A 5,310-nucleotide genomic window follows, 5' to 3' on the forward strand; every position below is an offset into this window, starting at 1 on the left:
CAGGCATATTCAAGGCCTCGGTAGGCAGCACTTCTGACTAAGAAGTCTTCTTCCTTTTGGGGGATTCAACGTAGGAAGCCATGTATAAAAAGAAGAAAGCAAATATAACCTGTAATTCTCTGCCTGTCTCTTCAAATCTTTGACCTGAAACACCTTATCTTTTGCAAAAGTTAGATAAAGAAAGCTTGTATATCAGATTCCTTTTCATGGGCAAAGAAAGAGCTCATATCTATAGGCTAGTTCCCTCCAGATGCAGACAAGCTAGTAAACAAGTAGCTTGTGTTATATCGTTAGGATCGCCACTTAAGCACGAGAAAAGCAGGTATTTTAAGTTTCACACCTGTGGCAGTTTCTCCTTGCAAAGGTTCCCAGGAAAGTACAGCAAAAAGAAGTGATTGTAGGCTTTTTAAATCAAATACAATATTGTTTTGTTTTTCGCTTTTTATGCTGGATTTCAAACAGACCAAAAGTAGGATTGCCTTTGCACAGGTATTAGAGTATAAGGATTATAACTGATACATGTTTTTTAGGATTCCTGTTTTCCAAAAATATCTTCAAGATCACGGCCTGGTGGGAAGCCTGCTTTCTGCACAGCTGTCCCCAGCTTTTGCTGGGCTGTAGGAAAAGAAATTAAGCAAATATTGTGTTAGAAGTACTCTCTGCCTTTGACTTAGAAGTTGTTTATCTTGTAGCTATGAGTAAAATGAGGGGAAGGGGTCTGCAGTGGCATTAAGCTTTGAAAACTTGACTCAACTTGTAGCTCTGCTAATTTGCTATTTTGGAAAAATACATTATTTCTATTTCTGCTTCTGTTTTTGCATTTGTAAAATCAAAACATTCTCTTACCATCTTGACACAGGTAAAATCTGCTAAGGCTCATGACACATCGCAATGCCAGGTACCAAAGGCTGGCCTACAATGGTACATTCCAGCTGCTTCACACCACTAGGAAAAGTAGTGAAATTAATTGCCAAGATTACTATGGCTATTTGGATTTCAAAATTCATGTAGATTGATATTTACTTAGAAGTGATACTTCCTCTCAACAAAGAAATCAAAAGCATAAGTTCTCCTTTCTAACTTTCCTCTTTGAAACATATCATAACACAAACAATGCATATGAAAAAGGAGAACTAAGCCAGACTGTATATTTTTGCAATTCATTGCTTCTCATGTTGCAACTGTTTAGAATTTTCTAGATTTCTTTTCCTTTGGACTTTCAGAAAAGGCTACCATTGTGATCCTTAAAGAGAGACACCATGAGTATGTCACATCACTTATCCACTTTAGTGTATGTGTTATTTAAAGAGAATTCTTGGGCAGATAAGCTGTGTTGATAAATAAACACATTCATCTGTGATGCAAATTACTGACATGCCAGTGCTACCCGCATATAGCAGCTCCAGAAGGGTAAGTGTAGCTTTTCATACTTGCATTGTAGGAACAGTTACATGTGGGGAACATTCCTGAGATGACTTGTACTCATTCTTTGAAAGATGTTACAGTTCTGTCCATCTGATCTTGTTTTCCACTGCAGCATCATCATTGCAGGTTTTATCATAATTATTAGTAGCTGTGCATGTCCCACTGATGTTCTTACCTGAAAGAGAAGAGGTAGGAAAAAGAAATTTCAGCAGACTTTCAAGAAAAATTTCCACAGGAGCAGCATAGCCATGATGGCTAAAAAGGAAGAAATCGTGACACTTCTGAGGGTAGGGAAGCCATCACTGTAAATGCAGAGGTACCTTTCTTACTTGTCTTAGGAAAAGTAGATAACACCTGCCACATGCAGGAAAAGTAATACCTTAAGGACAAGGTATTTTGTCAGCATGCCATGGATTGCAAACCATTTTTAGTAGCATCCGGAAGCACCTGCATGCTCTGCAAGCACAATGAGAGCACCGGGACCTGCGGCAACATCCAGATGCTTCCTGGCCTATGGACTGAGGAAGGGAAAGGAAGGAGCTGTTATTCCTCCTCTTGGTTTTCAAGAAGTCTGCAAGGGTCATGTAACTGTGCAAATCTCTTGATGATAGTTTTGGAACAAGCAGCAGACAACAGTATTCATCTTGTTAAAGAAATGTTATCTAAATTATTATCTTATTTTGTCTTCTAAAACCAAGAGCGATTACAGAAATTGAAGGAACAGAAGAAAAAAGGAATTAATACTCTTTCTGTCACCATCACTTGGACTTCACTTAATTAGTGCAGTACACAGCAAGAATGGGAAACAGAATACAAGTTCAAACACACTCCAACAAGGAAAAGCACAAGTTCAAAACCACAGCTCTGCGTCAAGTTTCACAATGATGGAGATGAGAAAACTGGTCAAAACTACTCCAACTGACAGTTGGTAAAATCATATATTTTAGGGGCTTCCCTGCAGCATTTCTGATTTTTGTCAGCTAGCAGATTTCAGACACAAATGACACTAAAATACACATCAGTCACGGTAGCTCTATCTTTAGTCACTTGTAAAAACAAGCCCTCACTGCTACTTTCACTCCAGTAGCTGTGCTCATTTTCTTGTAACAGCAGCCAGTGAATCTGATGATCACAGAGTCACACAGATTTCTTCAGGTTCATGTTTCTACAGCTCTACAGTGTGACCTCAGGGCTGCTTGGCTGAGAGAGACATGGAGCTCTCAAACCTTTTCTTTGAAGCTGTTCTATCCTGCCCAAAGGATGAAACCAAAAGTTAATGCCTTCTGAGAAACAAGCAGGGCTGGGTTCTTGCCCTTCTTCTAAGAAGTATTTCAATACCTTTATTTGGTGATTTTCTCATCTTTGAGGCAGCAAAAGAAATTGTGGTCTCTTCCTGAGCATAGACTCCATTGGAAACAGGCTCATAGGCCACTGTTAAGAGACAGACATGCACCATGCTTTTGTTTTTGCCATAACAGGTTGGGCCCCTATCCCTAGCAGAGCCTCAGAGCTGTGCACTGCATGGAGGGCAAGACATCTCCAGTAGCATTCAGTGTATCTTGCAAAGAACGTGTGAGTCAGTGTGCTGGACCTCACCCCAAACCAATGGTTCTGTGGCTTGTGTGAGGGACTCCACCTCTGGGTGTGACACAGACTTACAGAAACAGCACAGATTTCTCCGACACCTTGTCAAGTTCTCTGTGATCGAGTTCAAGATTTTAGGGAGCGGAAGTTATCCAATGAACCAGAAAAAGATCAGCAAAGTAAGGAAAGACGCTATTGAACAGAAACAGTGCGGGACTGGTCTGCTTCACAGAAATCCGCATGTCAAACAAATCAAGAATTGTAAATAGAGCTTTCTCTCTTCACTGCATAACCAGGTTAGGAACTCTTTTTCACTTCTCTTTTTGAATGATTTTTTTTGTTTTGTTTCTTGTTTTGTGTCTGTGTTTTTCTTTTTCCTGAGAAAGATTATTTCTCCCTTTCAAAGCTACAAATTTGGAATAAATAAGAGCAAACACAAGCAAACAGCAAAAGCCACTTAACCACAGCGTCTGTGACAAAAGATGAAGTAGACTTTGCCATTGAAAGCTGTGGTTGCAGACCTGTCCAGCAAGCATGTCAGAGATCTACACAGAGCTGTGCACTAATAGAGATCTATCTATTAGGTAACTTTGTAATTTGGCCAATCTATCCCCTCAAAACTTAAGCATTTTACCAATCTCCCATCAAACTGCATCTGTGTATCTAAAACAAGTGAGGGAAAAATCATTCTTAAACAATATCTTCAAGCATTTGGTTCCTCTGAATATTAAGCTGTATCTGAGATACTGAGGGCACAATTACCACTATAGAGTTATTCAAAATATCTTTATGCAGTTTAAAGGGCAAGTCTCTGAATTTGTGCCAGCAAAGATTCCAGGCAGTACTCCAAAGCATTACAAGAAACCAGCTGACTTCAGTTAACCAAGTCAACAAAGCACCACCTTATCCTGTTTACTGTACGTGAACAGACTTAAGAACAAGAGAGATTTGAATCAGGTCTGTGCTGCACACCGCAGTCAGTGGTGTTGCACAGATTTTCTGTTGCACTCCCTTCTGTTCCCTGCCTTATGGTCAGTGGTGTCACTCTGAGTTAATGTACTTCACTGACCACTTCTAAACCTGAGGAAGTCATTTGTCCAGTGATTCCTCTAGTGACCAAGGATTCTTCCCAGCTTCTAAGTTACTTTAAAAGATGATAACCCAAACAGTACCTTCAATAATCACAGAATATATTTGGACATACCTTTAAAGAGAATATCAATAAAATCACTTGCATGGTGCAATGACAGTCATCTGTGGGATTAACTAACAGTTTGTCAGGAAAACAGGCAATCCCTGCAGTGAATTGCTGGGACGAGAACTGGAGGGATGGGAAAGTATAGAACCATTCATCCACTTCAGAATAAGAACAAACCAAACCATGGGTTCTGTTTCTTGTTTTCAGCTGCTACTACTGCAGTCAAACAGCAGTAACAGAGCAGTAAATCACATACCCAATACAACTGGCTAATCCTCACCTCTCCCACAGAAGTACCGTCCTTCCTGAAAAGGAACGTAGCATGCGGTATTCTCTTTGACCTCAGAATAAAAACTCAATGACTCAGACAACAGAGCAACACTATTGAGTTACTAAATTCAAACAATGCAGCTTGCTGGCAGAACTGTGCAGGGGGCTGGACTCCATCTCTAAAGGTCCCTTCCAACCCCAGCAGTTCTGTGATTCTGTGTGATGCATGAAAGAAGAGCTGATAGAGCAGCTTAGGTAACCAAGCTGGCAGACAGGGAGGCGAGACATTTGCTACTGCAGTTATGGAGCTGCTTCTGAGTTAGAAGTCAGCTCTGTTTAAGATCCATTTTTTATTACAATTCCGGGGCACTTACTGACACATTAGGAAGCGTTGATCACTTGTAAATATGTAACCTGTGTTAACTGTGAATCCTACTGACAACAGCTCTGCCGGATCTTTCAATACATGAGTTGCAGTATCAGAACTGTACCAACACCGGGGATTGCACAGAACTACTTTCCAATTAATGCTTTTTAAACATTTACCTGGGCAGCTTCTGGACTTCCACTGTTTCATTTGGATATCAGTCTGGAGGAGGTGGCTCCGGGCAGACCTTATGGCTTCCTACAACTCCTGCAAGGAGGCTGCGCTGAGGTGAGGGTTGGCCTCTGCTCTCACTGAAAGGATGAGAGGCGATGGCCTTACATTGCACCAGGGGAGGTTCAGGCTGGGTATTAAGAAAAAATTCTTCACTTCGTATCTACCTGACTGACCCACTTCTCAGTCAGTCTGTGTGCACTTTGGTTCCCCCTACCCATATTCAGAAGCCTTT

This window comes from Excalfactoria chinensis, chromosome 14 (assembly GCF_039878825.1).
Source record: "Excalfactoria chinensis isolate bCotChi1 chromosome 14, bCotChi1.hap2, whole genome shotgun sequence".
NCBI classification, from domain to species: Eukaryota; Metazoa; Chordata; class Aves; order Galliformes; family Phasianidae; genus Excalfactoria; species Excalfactoria chinensis.